General features: G+C 41.2%; 1 protein-coding gene across 4 annotated transcripts in view; it reads left to right on the forward strand.

Annotated features, from left to right (window-relative positions):
* The window catches only part of nlgn1 (neuroligin 1), a 472,336-nt gene that overhangs the window by 125,038 nt on the left and 324,686 nt on the right, over positions 1 to 22,612 (forward strand). For 3 of the 4 annotated variants that reach the window (XM_079350041.1, XM_079350043.1, XM_079350044.1), the window contains exon 1: positions 16,118 to 16,613. The exons of the other annotated variant lie outside the window; for it this stretch is intronic. The gene's annotated coding sequence lies outside the window, so the exon portion shown is untranslated. Of the gene's footprint in view, positions 1 to 16,117; positions 16,614 to 22,612 lie in introns of those variants that run through there. 4 annotated transcript variants of the gene reach the window in all.

The raw sequence follows: 22,612 nt of genomic DNA on the forward strand, positions 1-22,612 counted from the left end.
ACCACCTTTAGAAGAAGAAGAAATGAGGCCAAGACATTAGATATGTGGGAATTGAACAGAATACATTTGTTTCTGTGTTTTGAAGAGATTTGAGAGTGACAGTGTGTTAAAAGACTCATTATCCAACAACCAAGAATGTCTGCAACCAATTTTATTATATTTCTAACATTGTTATCATGATATCACGTAATTCTTTGTTTTAGCCTAGAGCAGGGGTGGGCAATTGGCGTCATTTTGATGACATTAGAAGATGACAGACTGCCTCAGCTTTGGTGTGATGATGTTGACCATTTTATATTACCATTTTTTTTTTATTGTTGTGAGTGGATTTAAACAGTACGGCTCAAAATGACCTGCAACATAATCAATGTAGTGTGACTTTCAACATAATACAAGGGTTAATACTAGGCCAATAACGTAATAACAAGCCAATAATGTGATAACTTATTACATTAGTAGCAATTTATTATGCTGTTGGCTCTATTACATTTAAAATGATCAAAATGATTACGTTATTGGCAGGTATTATGTTGATGGCTGTTGTTACTTTATTGGTTGCTACACACATCAAAGTGTTAATAGTGTGTAGATTGCAGTTGTGCAAAGCAGATATTTGTGGTCGTTTTTTGTGTGTAGGTGTATATGTTTGTGCATTCTTCAGGAGTGCGTTTTATTTTAAGCGAGATGTGTAAGCACGTGTGTATGACTGTGTTTTAGCATTACCTGACTGCTGCATTGTAAGTAACACTCTTAAGGTGTTACAGAAGAGTGCATATATCACCACACATGTTTTGACTGCCTGTTTGCATAGGCATAGTTTATTCCTTTCATCCTATTTCTTTGTTTGGTCTCATTCACACCCAGTTTGAGTCATTGGTGAAGGCAGAGGTGTGACCAATAAGATCCAAAGAGCTTAGGAAACAGTCAAGTTAGAACTACAGAGAGGAAACTTGTGTCAGAAAGCTAGGCAGAAAATACGTCACTGCTCAAGTTAAATCCACTGCTTGTGTTTGTTCTGGTAAAAGTGAAGTCTGCAGGGACATATTCATGTTTTAAAAATTAACCCATCTGAGCCTCACTGACTTACTGATGTTTGTTTGTATTATTTAAGCATTTGGGTCTTACAAATCAGTTTAATGTATACATTTCCAGTCTGTGAGCCAAGGTCATTGGTTTTCACATATGTATTCCTCCAGCATCAGCATAACATCCAAAGAAATTGCACTTTGGCCACTCCTCCACCATACTGAAGCCTCTGCTCTCCTCCTATCCCCCTCCAATTGAGTTCACAAGTTTAGCGCGAGCGGCGAGCTATATTGTCCTTGGCTGGAGCTGCAATTGTCTGTGGCCTGCATTGTTGTTTTAGCAGGCTAATGGTCGCACTATTTAGTTAGCTTGAAGCTTCACATTACATGTACATTTGCAAGGAATCACCAAGATCTAAACAAGCTTATGTGAGGGTAGGCTATGTTCTTCTTTTCTCTAGTGCTTCCCTAAAACAGCTTTCACAGGCAAGGGGAGGAGCTGGATGTCACGTCCATGTAAACACTGCTCTGACAACAACACAGCCAGTGGTACTCGATCTTCTCGCACATTGAAGACAGTCATGAGATATTTACTGCTGTATGCACTGTATGTGTAAAATGTTGCACATTCTAGCTATAAAGTTAAAAGACGGATTATTATTTCGAAAATTGAATGTTGATCCAGCTTCTATGAACTTAAAACAAGCAAACAGCTTTGACATTTTACTTGAACTCTTCTGAAATCGCTGCTCGTATAGTAGGATTTTGAGGGAGACTACGGTGTGTGAAGGCAATGCACATGACTTGGCTGTCATCTTTGTTTAGCTTTCTGTAGGTGTTTTATCATTATCTATGTTAGATATAATAGAGACACAACATAAAACTGACAGTGTATGCTCTGTGAAGCACCAGCAATTGAGTGACTTTACAGAGTTGCAGGAGTCGAACTGTATTGATCGCATGAGGAGGGAGTAAATTAAGAAGGGGATGTAATGTAAAAAAATGCTGCAGTGACATTGATTTAGACGGACAGTAGATGCTAGATCAACAAAAACTCCTGGATGGCACGTTTCATTGAACAGTTGAACAAAATGGCCGACAGCCCGGATAAAAGCTTCATTACTGCTTTCTTGTCACGTAAAGGGCCCCATGTGACACTGGACTGTGAATGTAGTCAAGTAGAAGAGGACAACATTCAAATGTTTCATCTCTAGTTTGAATGCAGTCTTCAGTATTGCAAAATGTTGGCCACTTCAAATTCTAGTGGCATGCACTTGTGCAATAAACATATATCCAGTTTGCCATCTCCTGTCGGCCTGAATCCATGTGCAAAATTGGCAGTCTCCAGAAACTGAGCATCGCATGTGATTGTCCCCAAACCCCTGAGTTTCGGCTGAAGTTCGTCTACCTAGCTTGGTTATTAACCCATGAGCTATGAATTGAGAAGTAGCAATGAAAGTTTTGTAACGGAAATGTTGTTTGAAGTGCAGGCCCTCTCCTTCAGAGTCTCCCCACAGCGATCCAGAGCAGTATCAGTTTGAACAGTTAGCACAGGCAGTAGGTGCTGAGAAAGCTGATGAGGGTGAAGATGTCTCTGAATGGTTCATCACCTACCTTTAGATTAGCTTAAAGACCAATTTAGCTTCAGTCACTGGCTTTCAAGCTGGTTTAATTGAAATACTTTGTACTCAAATGTTGAGATTTGGAAAGTCCAAAGTAATGTCCACCACATGACATCACATATTTATTTTTGGTACAGTTCCTTCGAGCTGTTTGACTTAAGTCTGTGATCACTAACGAGTTCCTTTGACATTGGTTAAATTAAAGTCTTTAAAAAATAAAAGCAGGGTGTTACGATTTCACTTAAGGCTGCATCCAAGTGCAACACACAAACACAGGAGTGGGTTTAAAGGGGCAGTTTTATTGTCCACAACAAGATGAGTAGCAGGAATGCAGAAAGAGGTTTGGGGCAGGCAGACAAAAACACACAAAAAAAAGTCTTAAACGGCAGAAAAATCTTTAAAAAACTATCATACTATCTTCTTGATCCTGAGAAAAAGTGGATTCTCGCTGCTACTGGTGGTTCACAGACAATCTGGTGAAGAGAGGAATAAAGATGCAAGTTTTTAAACACTGTATGCTTGATGTGGAATTGCAAACATGAGAGCAGCAAAGAGTAGGAGATTGAGAAGCTTGACCAGGTAACACAGAGGCAGGACTGGAGAGTGAGGAGCCCCGTCTGCCACACAGACAAACACAGACAGACAGAAACAGACGGACAGAAGAGGGTGATGGGGAAACTCAAGAAAGCTGAGGTTGAGGCAATTGGTCAGCAAACCTCTTTGCGTGCTAACCTCTCTCCATTTTTCAAAAGCATCTCCAAAATTGAGCACAGTTTGTTTGTGTTAGCATGTTCTGTTTTCTGCTCATGGAGCTTATTAGAAACATGCAGAGGCTTTTTAAGTCGGGTACAATCACTTTTATCTGAACCAGTTCTCTTACTCACTTCTATCGCTGCATGAGCTGTTGGTTTGCCATTTGCCTGACAAACTGAGGTGTAAGGGGCAAAACAATTGTGCATGTTCGCCTACCTTCTCTGGTCCAAACAAATCCAGACCATTCAAGACCAGAATCTAATTAATTACTCCATGTAGAAGGAGGACATACTGGCTGCTGCATTGTTGTCAGAGAAGCCAGCACTTTAACATAGCATTTAACATTGTTAAATGTTACGTCACGTTTCCTTAATGACTGATTCGTAGAGTAAGGTGATATCATCATCGAATTCAGTTAATATTAAGCACATTGGACCTTTGAGTTGTAGATTAAATAAAATGTTCCCAGTGTATTATTGGATGACATCACTCCTCACCCATGACCTGTGAGTTATCATGTCATGGGCAGTGCGTTTCATGCAAACTAAGAATGCGAGGGGACAAACACAACACTTCTGCCCAAGGGTTTTGAGCAACATCAGTCTGAACTAATTGGAACCATCTTGTAAGGTGGCAACCAGTTATTACAATACAATTATAGACTAACAGCTTCCCACATCTTGGAGGCAGTGAACCCAAATGTGTCATATATAATCAGAACTCTGATGTGGGATGAGGACGTGGCAGTCATCACTCCTGGGATAGGCTAAGACAGCTGTCAATCAAGCTCATGTACCCTGCCTCCCACCACCCCCACCCCACACTAAATTCCTTTGAGCCATATTTTTAACCTTACAACACCAATGTTTTGGAGTTTTCTTGATCAAAGAGAGATTTCAAAGCAAACAAACATGAAATTTAGTGTCATATTGCTTCAATTCCACTATTTAGCTGTAAGTACCGCTTTAGTTCGTCCTGGGTATAATATTTAAGAGCTGCAGACAAACGCTGACACAATAATAGGATATTGAATTTCAAAAAGTAAACCTGAAAGATTTATTTAAATCCATATCACAAAAGAGGAGTGCAGACAGGTCTGTTAACTGTTTAATGAGGAAGTCTTTGAATGTATTCAACAATGTATCTAAATTGTACATAATGCTGCTCGTTGTCCGCCAGAAACTCTTTTAATTGTGATGCTGCCTCTCTAGGCCAGCATTTATTTTACTTCTTGAAAAGATTGAATATATTACTAGCTCTCAATGAAATGCATCTATTTTAATTCAGTTTGAATTACTGCAACCCTGATGTTGATTGCTCTGTATTCAACATGAGTTAGCATTGACCAAAACATTTAAGATCTAGATACTGGTCCATATGTGATAAATGCTTAAATTAAATGACAGTTGGACAACAAAAGTAAAATTACAATGATATGTTATGAAATTAAATTTGATTAAGGATTTTGTAACTTATCAATTGGAATCAAATCTTTTTTATCAATAGGATTTGAACAATTTAGAATTTGCTTCATCACAGACAGATTGAGACTGAGATGACCAGTTAGGTGAAGACCCTGTGCAGCTTTATTTTAAATTTCACATCCCCTTCTGCTGTATATCTTTTCATTGTAAAACACATCCTTTCTTGTAACCCTGCTGAGTATCATTTTCTGCTCCTATATCCAATTTCAGCTTAACTCTCAGCCTGAGCTGGATGTTATTAACACCAGTATAAACAGTAGTGAAGCACTCGGGCAGAGGTCAGTGAGAGCAGAGATGAGCTCAACAGATCTGGGATTAAGTCACCAGAGAGACAGCGGGTTAATCCACTGGGCCGTTCACAGATCTCATTATTGAATATAATTATATTCCCTGACAAAAGAGACATTGTGAACTGTTGTCTGAACCTCACTTCATGCAGGTTTAGAGTTGGGGTAAATGAGACGTGGAAACACCATTAGTGCTGACTCTGCTGACTGAGGAGTGGCACAGTCTGAGCTGGAATTTGACACCTCTCCATTATGTCCGGGCCTGGACTCAAGTGCAGAGGATGTTTTTAAACAAAAAAAAAAAAAGTCTTTATTGTTCTTGCATGCATATGATCACAAGGCAGAGAGATGAATAAATAAGCTATGAAAAACCTGAATCCTAATGTAATCCAAAACTCTGGAGAAAACAAAAATCACTGCCAAAAGGCAGGCTCACAAGTCTATGAAAATTTATCCTAATGAAAAAAAAAATAAAAATAATCATTCAAACACAAAATCTCTGCACTAGGCAGGAAGGAAAAAGGCTATGAAAAAAAAACTAATCTCCATAACTAATAATCTATCAAAAATAAAATCCAAGGCTGAGAGAAATAAACTGCCTAAAAACAAAATTTCTGCATACGGCAGGAGACTAAGGCGAAGAAAACATTAACAAAACCTATAACAAAAAAAATCACTCTTCTTGAGAGACATAGACCTCACCCCTCACCACTGTGTGACACATCAGCTGTGTATGGGTACTTTCCCATCTAGGTTTGAGCAGAAATCTCAATATGTATATGCATTGAAGCTTTATGTGTGTTAGTGTGCACAAAAAAAGAAGCAGACTTTGTTCCCACGAAAAAAAACAAAAAAACCCTTAGAAGCAGGTAAAAAAACAAACTTTTTAAGATCAAAAATCTCTATCAAGAGTGGTCCTGATCAGGACAGGCAACACATTCACCCATTCTCACAATGATTGCAGAGGAAGACTTGTGAAGTACCCATCAATATTAACTCATCTCATTCATACTCGTGCAGCGGGGGAGCCATTTGGACTTATTAGCATGTGGCTGCAGGAGCTGGGGATGCAACTCCATGACCTTCAGGTTCAGAGTCAATCGACTCTCCGAAGCCTCAGATGCTCACAAGTTCCACCTGAATCAAGTTGACTCTAATTACAGAGCTCCTCCTTGAATGGCTGAAGCATGTAACAGGGTATAAAAGGTGTGGAGAAACAACATTCTGGTTGGTCTGTGTTTGGCACTTTACAAGAGGAGGCTCTGATAAGAGCAGATTTTTTCAAGGTTTATTTATATATTTTTTTATGTTTATGTGCGACGTCTGTGGAGCAACTATACAGTACGTATGCCTTTGTTGGCTGCCTGAAACTATAATCCACTCGTCCCTCTGTCCAAGGTTCAAGGTTCAAGGTTCTTTATTTGTCAAATATGCTCCATGTTAAACATACAGCACAGCACAGCCTGGCTTTTCACTAACACGACATGGAGTAATCAAATGACTTCCTGTCTCATTGATATGTTGAGATTAGGCATAAAGCAGATGATCATACATGCTAAGCTTCACAATTGTTAGAGCTTTTAAGAGCAACCATATTTGTTGTGCAGAATTGGATATTAGTGTGTCTGTAAGGACTAGTCCTGGCTCTGTATGTTTTTGTTCCACTGCAAAAACTCCAATCTTATCAAGTGTATCCGATTTCATATTTCACAACACTTCTTATTACCACACATTACCCTAAAAGATCCTGATCAACATCTTATTTTCAGATATTACAAGCTAAAACATCAGGCCTGAGATGCTTTTAATAGGTGAAAATAAAATCTGCTCACGGAGGCAAGACAATTTGACTTGAGTTTCTTAAAGGACATAAACGAATAAAAAAAACGAATGACTTCATTTGAACCAGAAATTAAATTAATCATTCAAACAAATATCTCCTGTTTGTTTCCACTTGAAATAAATGATGTCTGTACAATCTTAATATCCCGCCCATATAACAAAATAAACAAGGCCCCCTCTAAAACATCTCCTCTTCCATGAACGCTTTAAAGACGAATTTGCTTTTATTGTGTTTTCATGGATTTATATTTTTGCTTTGTTTTAGCTCCACTAAAATACTTCTCAGTTTTACAAACATATTTAACTAAAACTATATTATAACCCCTCTCCCTGTCATTGAACATTTGTTGAATGTTGCTTTAAACATGATTATGCGGTTTTAAATTCAATATAACATCTCACTCAAAGAAACTTACTGGCAGGGTTGGAAATTTCTAGAACTAGCATGATTATAAAAGTAGCTTTCCCTCAGTAATCCGTCTACACCCACCCCCTCCCTTCTGTGTGCCCTCTGAAGCCACGCCCCTCACTTCCATTCACAAGCTGAGCTCATCGCTTGAATTGTGTAGAAGATCTATCTATCTATCTATCTATCTATCTATCTATCTATCTATCTATCTATCTATCTATCTATCTATCTATCTATCTATCTATCTATCTATCTATCTATCTATCTATCTATCTATCTATCTATCTATCTATCTATCTATCTATCTATCTCTCAGTGTGGACTAGAGCAAGCAAAAGGTAAACAATTAGCAGTGAGACAGGGAGGCGTGATTTGGTTCATCAGATTGGTACTTTGTGGCAGACATCTGTCGAAGCGTATCTGGAGAAAATGAACAACCCTTCAAAAATTCAAATTTGCTTGCCCAATTGGCACATCTATTTTGAGTCATAACAAAATCATTGCAGGCCTCATTTGTCTTTATTAATATCTTGAAATAAAAAGTACGTTTACAACTTTTTGTAATTTATTCCGCAGACCTCAAAGCTACAGTTCGCGAACCCCACTTTGAGAATCACTGATTTAGTGCATTGAAGGTGTAGTGCACAAAGGTCGAGCATCAAAGGTCCTCATCAACAATCCAATCAGTTTTTGAGTTTAACCAAACCTCTTCAGATTAATTTTATTTTCATTGTAGAAAGTGAAGCTGTTGATGCCAGGTCACCAAAGTTGTCCTGCTTCATGTTTCAATTACATGATCTGAATACAAATGAGAGGATGCCTACTTATTTTTAATAGAGTTAAGTGAATGCTGACATGAGCAGGAGTCAAATTCAGAAATGGTAGGACAAAAGGGTGAGATCTTTGGACAAATGAGGGATTAGCTTTTTTGGAAGATAAGGGGGTCAAATTGAGAGTGGGGATTTATAGTTTAGTAGTAATGTTTAAAATTAAGCTTAAAAAAGTGTCGAGAGAGAGAGAGAGAGAGAGAGATTTAGATTTTTTTTAAAAAACTTTATTCACACATGGTGATGACATTTATCTTCAATATGAAGTAATATTCAAAGATGCTCTTTAAAAAGATGCCATAGAAGGTGCGCACAAGTTCAATCAGTACTTTTCTCAGTAATTTACAATAAATGTACTGTTCTTTACTTGGCACACTCTAGAAAAACCATACGTTTCAAAATAAAACAATAAAACAAAATAAAGAAATAAATAACCCCTTCACATACACACAAACAAAAACAAAGTAAACATTTCACATCATCACAGTAAGCTAGCTCCCAGGACTTTCGCTAGATGCAATGCTCCTGGGGATATCTGTCCATATATACTGCTGATTCAATGTAAACTGCTGGACTCCTTGGAGGAGTTCATTTAACAAAGGTCTTATGAAGGTACATTGACTTCAATCAGTGGCCTCTATACGATCTGGTCCCAGACCTCAGTGTTAACCAATAAGGATCTAGGTAGGGACATGCTGCCTCTGGTGCAGGTGATCCAGCAACACAGCAGGCAAGAGACAGTGTGGACAACATAGTCACTCCTACACAGTTTGTCCAAGCAGAGAGCACAGAAGTGAGCCGGCAGAAAAGGACCCAGACGCTGCAGTAGAACTCGTTTGAAGACTTTTTGACAGATAAACTAGAATTCTGTGGTTTCATCATCATCATCAATATCATAATAATCCTCGTCGTCATCAACAACTTCTTTTTCTTCATCATCACCAGCAGCAGTATCATTAGCAGCAGCAGCAGTAGTAGTAGCAGCAGCAGCAGCAGGAGCAGCAGCAGTAGCAGCAGTAGCAGCAGTAACAGCAGTAGCAGCAGTAGCAGCAGGAGCAGCAGTAGCAGCAGGAGCAGCAGTAGCAGCAGTAACAGTAGCAGCAGCAGGAGCAGCAGGAGCAGCAGTAGCAGCAGTAACAGTAGCAGCAGCAGCAGTAGCAGCAGGAGCAGCAGCAGTAGCAGCAGGAGCAGCAGTAGCAGCAGTAGCAGCAGGAGCAGCAGCAGTAGCAGCAGTAACAGTAGCAGCAGCAGTAGCAGCAGGAGCAGCAGCAGTAGCAGCAGGAGCAGCAGCAGTAGCAGGAGCCGCAGCAGTAGCCGCAGGAGCAGCAGTAGCAGCAGGAGCAGCAGGAGCAGCAGCAGTAGCAGGAGCAGCAGTAACAGCAGGAGCAGCAGTAGCAGTAGCAGCAGCAGCAGCAGCAGTAGCAGCAGGAGCAGCAGTAGCAGCAGCAGCAGGAGCAGCAGTAGTAGCAGCAGCAGGAGCAGTAGCAGCAGGAGCAGCAGTAGCAGCAGGAGCAGGAGCAGCAGTAGTAGCAGCAGCAGGAGCAGTAGCAGCAGCAGGAGCAGCAGTAGCAGCAGCAGCAGGAGCAGCAGTAGTAGCAGCAGCAGGAGCAGTAGCAGCAGGAGCAGCAGGAGCAGGAGAAGCAGCAGCAGCAGCTTTTATAAACAGTTGTTTTCTCAGTTTAGGCAACAGCTTTCTTAGTCTATGTGTCTCCTGATCAATGAAGGTTCCTCTGCCTTTATCTCTAACGAGATCTCTGGCTGCCACATAGTCTTTTGTCAGAGAAGTAGTTTTCTACTTTAACCCTCCACCTATTCTTTGTTGTTTGTAGAAACAGTTTGATTTTTCCTGCACTGTATTCTCCTTTGTTTGTCTGTCTGTGTGAGAATCTATTTTCACGTGTTTCATTGTCAGTAACAAGAGACTCCTCATCAGCGCTGACCTCTGACCTTGGATCAGATTCTTTTGATGTTTTTACTGTTTTTCCTTTTGCTTTCTTTGCTATTCTTTTCGTTCCTTCTTGCAAAATACTGTGACCATTCTTTAATTTCCTTTTGGAGCGAGTACGAATAGAAGACTCTTCTTCCTTCATCTCCTCCTCTGCAGTCTCAGTGCAGCTCCTCTGCTGCCTCTTGCTCTGTATCAACACTAGGCCCATTCTCTACCTCCATCTCCTCACCTGTCTGTTCCTTTCCTCCTCCACTCTGTGTCTCCTCACCTGTCTGTTCCTTACCTCCTCCACTCTGTGTCTCCTCACCTGTCTGTTCCATACCTCCTCCACTCTGTGTCTCCTCACCTGTCTGTTCCTTACCTCCTCCACTCTGTGTCTCCTCACCTGTCTGTTCCTTACCTCCTCCACTCTGTGTCTCCTCACCTGTCTGTTCCTTTCCTCCTCCACTCTGTGTCTCCTCACCTGTCTGTTCCTTACCTCCTCCACTCTGTGTCTCCTCACCTGTCTGTTCCTTACCTCCTCCACTCTGTGTCTGCTCACCTGTCTGTGTCCCACCTGCACTGGATCCTTCAGCTTAATTTCTATAAGGACATGTTCTGATCAGATGCCCCTCCCTGTTACATTGTAGACATTTCACATTTTCTGAAGTGACATAAATCACATAATCAAAGTCCTCCACTCTCAGGGTGAAAACAAGGTTAAGCTCCCCGTTTCTTTTATTTAAGATCATGTAGACCTGACATCTGTGTGAGACCACATGACTGAGCTGCGGGGCTTTACAACCCAACGACAGCTTCTCAATGGGAGAGACGAGTTTCATGATAACTCTCTTTGTAGAAAGTCATCGGAAATAAACAGCGGACAGTTCGATATATACTCAACAAAAATATAAACGCAACACTTTTGTTTTTGCTCCCATTTGTCATGAGATGGACTCAAAGATCTAAAATTCATTCCAGATACACAATATTACCATTTCTCTCAAACATTGTTCATAAATCTGTCTAAATGTGTGATAGTGAGCACTTTTGCTTTGCTGAGACAATCCATCCCACCTCACAGGTGTGCCACATCAAGATGCTCATCAGACACCATGATTAGTGCATAGGTGTACCTTAGACTGTCCACAATAAAAGGCCACCCTGAAATGTGCAGTTTTTGCTTTATTGAGGGTCTGGGGACTCAGAACCAGTCAGTATCTGGTGTGACCACCATTTGCCTCATGCAGTGCAACACATCTTCTTCGCATAGAGTTTATCAGATTGTCAATTGTGGCCTGTGGAATGTTGGTCCACTCCTCTTCAATGGCTGTGCGAAGTTGCTGGATATTAGTGGGAACTGGTACGCGCTGTCGTATACGCCGGTCAAGCACATCCCAAACATGCTCAATGGGTGACATGTCCGGTGAGTATGCTGGCCATGCAAGAACTGGGACATTTTCAGCTTCCAAGAATTGTGTACAGATCCTTGCAACATGGGGCCGTGCATTATCTTGCTGAAACATGAGGTGATGTTCATGGATGTATGGCACAACAATGGGCCTCAGGATCTCATCACGGTATCTCTGTGCATTCAAAATGCCATCAATAAAATGCACCTGTGTTCTTCGTCCATAACAGATGCCTGCCCATACCATAACCCCACCACCACCATGGGCCACTCGATCCACAACATTGACATCAGCAAAGCGCTCACCCACACGACGCCACACACGCTGTCTGCCATCTGCCCTGAACAATGTAAACCGAGATTCATCCGTGAAGAGAACACCTCTCCAACGTGCCAGACGCCATCGAATGTGAGCATTTGCCCACTCAAGTCTGTTACGGCGACGATCTGGAGTCAGGTTAAGACCCCGATGAGGACGACGAGCATGCAGTTGAGCTTCCCTGAGACGGTTTCTGACAGTTTGTGCAGAAATTCTTTGGTTATGCAAACCAATTGTTTCAGCAGCTGTCTGAGTAGCTGGTCTCAGACGATCTTGGAGGTGAACCTGCTGGATGTGGAGGTCCTGGGCTGGTGTGGTTACACGTGGTCTGCGGTTGTGAGGCCGGTTGGATGTACTGCCATATTCTCTGAAACGCCTTTGGAGACGGCTTATGGTGGAGAAATGAACATTCAATGCCCGAGCAACAGATCTGGTTGACATTCCTGCTGTCAGCATGCCAATTGCACGCTCCCTCAATGCTTGCGCCATCTGTGGCATTTTGCTGTGAGACAAAACTGCACATTTCAGAGTGGCCTTTTATTGTGGGCAGTATAAGGTACACCTGTGCACTAATCATGGTGTCTGATGAGCATCTTGATGTGGCACACCTGTGAGGTGGGATGGATTGTCTCAGCAAAGCAAAAGTGCTCACTATCACACATTTAGACAGATTTATGAACAATGTTTGAGAGAAATGGTAATATTGTGTATCTGGAATGAATTTTAGATCTTTGAGTCCATCTCATGACAAATGGGAGCAAAAACAAAAGTGTTGCGTTTATATTTTTGTTGAGTGTAATAACCTTCCGAGAAGGCAGCGACAGAGACGACACGGGAACGAACGTGTCATTTAACACCGCTCCGTGTTCTATCACCATGTTCGCCTTTTCTACGCTGTCTAAAAACAGCACCACCGCTCCATTCATCCGGGCCGCAGATTTAACACTCTGCGGACCCACTACCTCAGCAACAGCCAAAGCGCATTCATTCACTGAATAACGAGAAGCACCGGCGATCTTTACGCCATGCTTTCTCGTTAAACCTGCAAATTCAACCCCCATTTCCTCCACACGTGCAAACACACTTCAATCAGGAGAGACAAGTGATATTAAGAATGAATTTATTACAGTGAAAGAGTGATTGACAGAATGAGATTTGACAGAATGTTTTGGCGCTTGGACTCTATGGGGTGGAAGATGCGATTTAGTGATGAAGTCCTGCTCGTCATTAGGATAGATCCCCCCATGGAGTCCAGACCCTGGTGGTGGAGGACTGATGATTTGATGAGACCGAGTTGGAGAAGAATTGATGGGAGTTGACTCTGCTTCTGAAGATGGCAGTGATGGGGAGGTGGAGGGGCACACGAAGCCAGCTTGAAAGAACTAGGGAAGAAAAAGGATCATATTTAAAAGGAGAGCTGAACGATGATAGGCCAAAAACGAAGGAGGAATGCTGCGCCATTGGTTAGATGAGGTCCGGTGACAGAACAGCTGATTAACCCACGGACGGCCCAAACTGACAGCTCGAGAATGACAGCGGAAATGAGATAGCATGAAAAGGGTGACTGAGAAACCTGATTGTGGATCACTTAAAGTCTTCCTTACTGAACTTTCGCTAAGCTTCATTTAGCATACGCTGGTCGGCAAAAAACACACCCGCAACTAAAACTAACTAATCTCACACACTAACAATAAAACAAACACCCAATACATCTAACACGTAGATAAGACACTTTAGCGTAACACTCACTCAAGAGCTCCACACGCTCTCACACACCAACTCTCAGGACATCCACTCAGAGGGAGAGAGAGAGAGAGAGAGAGGACGAGCAGAAAAGGAGCCACTAGGCCTCATGTTTTTCCGTTTTCTTATGACATTTTCTGAAGATACATTTTGACATCTGTTTAGTTTTAAAATGATACTCCAGTACAGGAAAATGTGATCACACGTTAACTTAATCCTTATCCATGGACGACTCAAGCATCACTTCAGCGTGGATATACTGTAAGCTAACCACTGCTGGATGCTGAGCAGCTGAGGAGGAAGCCAGCATTGCAACACATTTGGGGAAAAAGTGCTTTTGTATATTTATTCTGTTTCTTCATTTTAAAATAAAATAGATCTTCATTAATCTTGAACATAATTCTGGCTGATGTTTGAAATAAAGTATTAAGTGCAGTACTGGCTTTATTGTTACACCTTGGTCTGTTTGTGCAGACTTCAGGTCTTGGGATGTGATTTTAGGTTCAAAGAAATGACAGAAGAAGAAATGGGCCCACTGCAGATGCCATATGATCATATCAATGCATGTGTATTGGACCAGTAGGGATAGCGTAGCCTACTGGCTAACATCTGCCTTCCTCAGCCTTAATCCAATCAAGCGTTCGGAGCTGACTCCTACTTTCTGCCATCCTCGTTTTTGTTCTGGCCCTGGTGTGGGTAAAAAAAGTCCAACTGTCACGGATTAGCAGGCAGGAAACAGGAGAGGAGGACCCAAGTGCAGAACCAAAATTTATTAACAAAAAGATAAAACAAAAACTTACAAGGAAAAATCCAAAATCCAAAAACCAGGAGGAGAAAACACAGGGAGCAGGGAGAAGCAGCAACCAAAGCCGACGACATGCGAAAGCTACTGACAAAGACAAACCACGAGACAATGACAATGAACCGACAGCAAACTGAGGCAAACACAGAGACTAAATAGACAAGGGGTAATCAGACGCAGGTGAGACTAACGAGACAGGTGAGGAACATCAGGGTAATCACTAAGGCGGGAAACACAAGGAACAAAGAACACAAGACCAGAACAACTGAGGACAAGTACAAAGTAAAACCCAACACTGACACCACCACCAAAACCAGATCTACAAAATAAAACAGGAAACACTAAAGACTAGACTTAAAACACAAGACAGGAAATAAACTAACAGGCAACATAGAAGAACACAAGGATACAGGGAAACATACTAAGGACTAAAGTAAAACACACTAGGAACGTACATACACAGAACACGAGAAATAATGAAAACTAAAACAGGATCAAAAACAGAACAAAACCAAACCATGACACCAACATCACAAAAGTGTGTTGTAACTGCTGAACTGTACCAGCCCCTCATACAGCTGGACCCCAGTTAGTGTAATTATGGTGGCTATGTTGTGTCTGAAAAGTTGACAAGAGTAACAGTGCACATTTTCTTCTCACATTTTAATTTGCAAACAATCTGAAACCACAAAAAGCCACTTCCCTGTTGTGGGTTGGCATGTCTGTGATGTTTCTCCTCCAATGACACAGTGAAAGTAACTTTGCACATGACAATCACATTATTGATGAAATGATAAAGCTCAATATGGGAAGATATGGGGCTCAAACCTGCGTTCCTCACCATTGTCTTTTCTCTCTCCTATCGACAGATAATGCCTCTTTAGGTTTTTTTGTTGACTTTCATTGACAAACTTTGGCATTCACAGCAATAATGCATGAGAGGCGACAAGAGTGAGTTCTGTCACATGGGCCCCCCTTTGGGAGATCTCCTACTGTCATTGCAAAATTTACACACTTGGAGCAACTGCTTTGGTTTAAACTGTCTCAGCCCTCAGGGGCCCCCTGCTGGTCTGAGGCCCCAAGCAGGTGCTTTGCTTGCCTTGTTGACAAGCAGCATCTCTGCGGTTACTTAGGATCAGATCTATTCAGCTCTCTGCTTTCTCCCTGGTTACTCTTCCTGTTTAGTTTCCAGGGAGTGTGTTTTGTGTTTTGACCGTGTAAGGACAAGAGAGTGTCATGTTAACATTTTACAGCCCTTTAAGCCAGAACTTGAACATATATTTTTATTTATACCACACTTACAGACATTTTGTTTTTCAATTCCATCCTGAACTCTATGCCAAGTTGTGAGGTTGTCAAATTCAGTCTCACAGCTGCTGTTTGTATTTAACAGCAACCAGATAGTTTCCCTATAATATTTATATTTGACTAAATGAATTTGTAATGCATGTTCTATAAAAGTGTATCATTTCCCCCTGGGAGACAGTTACGGGTAAAACGTCTCTCATCCCCATGTGTCTTTAAGAGCATGCAGTGGAGGGGATGAACTCGGGTGGCTGTGGAGTTCCCCACAAAGCCGCTAGGCGCGTCTTTGCTCCATGAAAGGCTGCAAAGAGAGACCGGAGGAGAGAAGAGAAAGAGGAGGAGGAGGGGGAGAGGAGGGGAGAGCAGAGAGAGAGGACGCTGTTTTATCAGCCAAGTGCAGCCTGAATCGTGAGGAGCGGACGATGGGGGGAAAAAATCCCACTCTTGTTTCTTTTTCTCCTACATCTCCGTCATTAACATGTAGACTGGAGCGCGTCAAAAGACCCGGAGCGTAATGGCAACTGATGTCTAGGAGAATATCATTCTAATTATAGTTGTGAAAAAAAAAACACAATTTGGATTATCAGCGGACTTGTTTTTGGACTAAGAGGGTTTCCTCATTTTATTTCCCCGCGTGTGTAAATGACGAACCGTATTTAACCTGAGTTTCTACCCTCTGGAGTGAAAAGTGCGCCAGTCTTATTTCCCAGGTTTATTTCCTACGTTTGAGCGCCGGAATTTTTGGGGGACTATGTGGCTTTTGAAAGGAATGCACCTTATCCTAACGGGACGTAACGCACAGAGGAATATTGTCTGAGGTGGGGGAAAAAGGCAACGGATGGGATCCTTCCTGAACGGTAATTACACATTCAGAGTTTATTTCTGGAAGCTTCAATAGACAAAATAGAAGCATTTCTGTTGTGCGCTTTCAACCTTCACCGTTGAATTCAAGCAAGTGTGATGCAGTAGGCTGATTTTTCTTTTTTTTTTTACTCAGCTCATGATTTACTCTGCAGAATGATCCAGAGGATGTAATGGTGATGGAGGACAAGTTCAAGTGGGCGATGAGATAATAAATGTCTACTTTTCTTCATAATAACGTTATTTCTGCTTAGTGGAAGAGTACTAGTGATGAGAGGATCTGTGCATTGGAGAGGCTGTTGGAAACGTCCCCGTGCACAGCAGAAAGCTGCGTCTCCTTCGCTTCTGTCTGCTACTTTGGGCTCACCTCTCACTCTGTTCCAAGCGCATGGACGCACTGAGCTGCGCACACTTACCCGGCAAACTGCGCAAATTAAATGTGTTTTACAAAACCTAAGGCTATGGCTGAAAAGACAGAGAGCTTAGTTTTGTATCAGGAATACTGTCCTGCTGTGGAAATGAATGATAGGTGAACAAATCAATCATCATCAGCCTGTCGTTCAACACATGCAGACTGTGAGTGCGCGACTAAATCTGTCGCTGCTCAACATAATCTTCCATTAAGAAAAAGAGACATCTTATTTATTCACTCTTCCTCTGCTCTAATCCAATTTGAATTCCGGATCCAGATGCTCAAATTATTTGTTAAAATGCCCGTAAATGAAATTCTAAAACCTCCTTTCCAGGCTGATTTCATTTGACAGGATGTTGAAAATTTTTGAGACTGTGTGTGTGTGCGCGCGTGTGCGCGTGCGTGTTTCCGTGTGTGTGGTTGTGGATCTGTTTGTGTGTGTGCGTTAGCGCGCACTGGGTGAATAGAGTGTCTCTCTTCTCTGTCCGGTTCTGTAGGAAGAGGAGGAGGAAAGTTGCGCCTATCGGCCGCTGCGGGGGCACACCATCACCATGTAAAAACTGGATGAATGCGGTATTTGTGTGTGTGCGCGCGCTCCTCCAAGGACTTGTCACATCGAAAGTGGAGTAGAAAGAGCATTTGGATGCTGTGAATGGCCGTTGCAGACTGAGCCTTAAAATACTTAACCCTATCACCCTCTCACATCCTGGTACAGACTTCTTGGGGTCAGAAGTAACTTGTTACAGAGCAGTAGTCATTGCTTTAGCTCTCTGGGTTAATACAATCTCACTTTGCAGATGATCTTCATCAAGACTGAGAGATTATGCATATTTTTGGTGACATAGAGGCTTCTGTCAAGGCTGCACAGTGGCTCAAGACGTTAATGGGATTTTCTGTTTGGATTTGCCAAAATACAGTCAGTGGTTGATGCCAGGGAGTCTGCATTCATCAACATGTAGACATGGCCCCCAGTGCCCTCTTGGTCTGTAGGGCATTTGAAGTAATATTTTAAGACCGTGTCACATTTGATATCTGTTCTTTTAAGCACAGCTTTACGTGATGTCTCATGAATAGCTGAACCGCCGTTGAAGCTGGGAGATAAAATGCTTCGCTGTGTCTCTATTAGATGCATTTAACAGTGAAAAGGCACAAGCTCACGTGACCAGAATCCAATTCAGGGCGCTGGATGACACAATCTGCCTCTGACCTTTAATGAAGTTCCTTGCTGCATTATTGTGCGGTGGAGGCTGCTTGCATGCTGTTTCTGCGGGTTTGAATGTGTGAGGGAGAGGCTCAAACAGTTCACACCGCACGGTCCCAGAGGCTCTGATCTACATAACTCAGCCCTGAAGAAAAAAAAGATCTTCTCACCACTCAATCGCTGCCTTCCCCCTTCAAGTCTCGCTCCCCCGGTTTACCCACATCCTGCTCTCCTCCTCTTTCCTCATCTTCTGTTTTTGTACATAGGAGGGAGCTAGTCCATAAATTATAGATGCCTTGTTGACTTGTGCTGTTGTGCTTTTTCCTGGAGAAAGTGGCCGTCTTACTCCCTGGTTACCTGTTTTGTTTGAGGCGTTCTGGAAAGCCCTTAAAGTTGCAGTGATGCTGCAAAATTCAAATAGGGAATTGATTGTAATCTACCAGCTATTGATACCATTACATTTATAACTCATACCCTTTCCAGTTCATCAACTCAGACCTTTACTGTTTGTTCCTGTTCCAGGTGAGATTACAGTCAAACTGAGATTGGACAGCCCAATGTCACCCTGAGCTCTTCTTTTTGTCGACAGTTTATCCTGCACGGTTGAGCATATTCAAGGGTAACCTCCCTCTCACAACAGCCATTGTAGGTGGAACCTTTTGAGTCCTAAAAACAGGCTAAATGTGTAAATCCTACCCCCAGATGTCATGACTTCAAAAGACTCATGATAGCTTTTCAGCATTCAGGTGTTCAAAAACTTGAAGGAATAAAACTTTGGGTCCCAGTTAAAATTCTGTGAATGTGGCAAAACACGGGAGTTTCCAACATTTTGGGTTTTGATAATATCGTAGACGTGTTCACTGTTTTCAGTTGTTAGCTCTGAATAGCAGGTCAACTTCTTACAAGGTTAAAGGAATTACTACAACCTTGCCCTCACCTGTGGGACAGCTTAATAAAGGTGAAAAAATAAATGTCAGAAATTTGCAGGATAAGAATTAATTTATTTTGACTTTGTTGTACAGTGTCTCCTTTTACAGTTTTAAAATAGTGTTTAGTTTTTTGTAGAGTTATTTTTTTCATGTTTTCTTGTTGTAATTAACATGTATTTTATTTGTCTGCTCTCAGCTTTATGTTGCTGTATTTTTTTTTTGTGGAACCGACTTTAGGAGAAATGCACAAAAAATCCCTATGTACCTGTACAGTATCCTATACCTGTCCAAATGACAAACATCTAATTTAATCTTGATTACCTATTTAACAATATTCACACCGAATTACCCACAATCCTTGATTTTAGAGCTTAGAAGGGTCTAGCTATTCAAATGTAACTACAACACACGGTCTGCACTGTATACAATGAGTTGCCAAATCACGGTTAAATAAAGTGATTTATGATTTTTCTTTTTGCTCTCATGTCTTTAATGGACATAAATACTGTACATTAGCGTATTGTCTACAGCAGGGGTCCCCAATCTAAATCTAAACCTATCTAAATGCAGGTGACACAACAATACAAGAACCTGAAGACATAATTTTATTATTACAGACTATTTATTTAAGAAGTACAAAAGGCAGAATATAGGTAATTTCCATGGAAAGACAAATGATGTATAGACTATTTAGTCGATATACAAAATGTAACAGTGTCACAGCTGTGTGACCCCCTCTTTTTGGCTTGGGGGGGTATCCCCACCCCCACGTTGGGAACCACAGATCTACACTGTGTAACGTCTAGAGCACAAAGTGTGACCTCATGTAGTTATTCACAGCTCACAGCTGCTTCTGAGATGACAACATAAACAATGGTTTATATATTTTTTGAAGATTTTAACAATTGATGACGGAACTATAGTACATTTTGAAAGTTCTCGTAAGAGAACTAAGAGAAAGCTTTATTTGCTTTGCTAACCTGAACCATACATGTTCAGTTAAGCTGTCTATAACCATAGCAGTGACAGATAAAGACAAACTGAGGCTGTTTTTGTGGATAGAAACGTCCATGTGGCTCGCCAACAAAGGCATTTGCTCTTTACCAAGTCTTTGGTTCATTGCAGTGAATTAACAGCAAAGGTTTTCTCTCTCTGCTGCACTCTCTGTGCTTTGACTGCAGCAAAGTCTAAATAGGCAGATGAATAGCTGAAAGAAGTGCTGGTTTAATCCTGCACAACCCTAGGAAACACTGCTGAATATACCACATTTTGTTGAGATCTAATTACACTGGAATGATGGCAACCAAGAAACAATTACAATATTTTAAATGTGCATCTTTCTTTCCTGAGACAGCAGAAAATAAATTAGGTATTGACAGGGACACAAAGAGGGCACAAGTGGTCTCACCCAGTAGATCTATACTTTATTTCAGAATAAAAGGGACCCTGTTTTCCCACTTAGTTTCCTTTTGCCTCTGCTTTTGTTGCAGGATGAGTTTTCATTGGATAGAATGTGGATGAGTCAATCTGTTAATTTGTAATTGGAAACTGTTCCAATTTTCAATTTCATTGGAAAATTTGAGCCAGATAGACATCAGTTTAAATAACGCTGCTTTCGACAGTTTGGGGATTATAAAATACACATATTTTGTCGTAGTCCAAAGAGGTCCTGCTTCATTTGCGAACACATAGTGAAGATTGACCAGGTATTGTAATGGTGGTTTGGTTATCACAATAAAGATTCTCCTTCAAACTGAAGACAGATGTTTTCACATCAGTTTAAATTCAAATTGGCAGACGTGATCAGAAACAATTAATATTCACATGAAGTTGCAGGTGGCATAACTGCCATTTAAACATTGATGAGGTAATGCATGTGATGCCTACACTTACAGTATATGTGCCATCTCACTGAGTTACTGGCCAACTCTTGCAATTTGACAGCTTTTAGCTGTGACAAAGTATGACTGAAGTGATAAATATGGACTAGAATTACCTTACTTTACTTCATCAGATATTCATTACAAAAAGATTTATTGAAGATGTAAGGCTGGTACAACAGAGTGCACTTAACTTTTCACAGTAGGACATCATTTTATAATCTTATAATGTTTCCGCATTTTTGAATGGGTAGAACTGAAGATCCTGGTTTTCTATGGGAACATCTTGATCATACATGTCTTGTTGTTCGTTTAGTTTAGTTTAGTTTATTAGTTTATTTGTCAGGGACAATGTACAAAATACATTAATCTTACGAAAATATGCTTTGTACCAGATTTAGCGGATGCTAGTTTCCATCTGCTGTCCCCGGGCAGGTGCACACAGGATTAAAACATGACATTACAAATAACTGTCAGTAGCACAAAACAAATACATGCAGTAGTCATTTAAAAGCAGTAGTCATTGAAAACTAATCAGATGGTTTCTTTTCCCGAAAACCATCACAGCCTAAAAACTGTTAATTAATTAATATTTTAAGTTTTACGTTTTTTACTATGTTAATTAATATTAACACAGTAAAAAACTTTTGCAACGAAATTACACGCGTAAAATTTAAGTGCGCTGATGCTGACACAGCTGATTATTGAGAAGGTGTTTCTTTAGGTTTCTAGAGAAGTTATTAAGATCCACAGACAACTTCAGACTATCAGGAAGTTGATTCCATTGTTGAATAGATTTAAATGAAAAGGCTGTCTGTGCAAATGCAGAGGACCTCTTTGGGACGGCACAGTTTCTGCGAGTGGTGGAGCGGGATGTTCGGGTCGTTTGTTCAGAATAAAGTTTTATGAATTCTTTCATTGAGGGTGGAGCAGTATTGTTAACAATTTTGAAAACGGTTCTTAGATTTGTATATTGAATTACATTGTCAAAACTTGATATGTTATATTTATTGAGAATATTGCAGTGATGATGGCGAAGGGCTTTTCTATCAAGCACCTTTAATGCCTGATTGTAGACAGATCTGAGTGGTTTGATTGTGGTCTCATTAGCCTGAGACCAACAGGACAAACAGTAGGTGACGTGTGAAGAGATCATGGCATTGAAATACATGAAAGATGCTTCAGTAGTCAAACTATTCCTAATGTGTCTAAAGGTGGAGATATTATATTTAATGGAGTTGCACATTCTTTTAATGTGTCCATGTCCCTCCCATGTACACGTAAGCTTGTCTGCTTTGGTTGACAGCTTTGACTGAGCCTTGAAATATACCTGTTTTTACCGAAGACAATGCGTTCACATGATGGCTGTCTCGAGCCCCTCTTTCTCCTTTTTGGGTTTTTTTTTGCTACGCGTGTCGTAGCCAACCTAACAACCCCGTTAAAAATGTGCCAGACGTTGTGGCAAGAAGGCAGTATGGACATGGGGGGTGTGAAAGAGTCAAAACAGCAGTAGGGACAACCATGGCAGGACATTTCAGAGACATTTTCAGAGAATAAAAAAGTCTGCGACTAT

The sequence above is a fragment of the Symphodus melops genome (assembly GCF_947650265.1).
Source record: "Symphodus melops genome assembly, chromosome: 8".
In the NCBI taxonomy this organism is placed as follows: domain Eukaryota; kingdom Metazoa; phylum Chordata; class Actinopteri; order Labriformes; family Labridae; genus Symphodus; species Symphodus melops.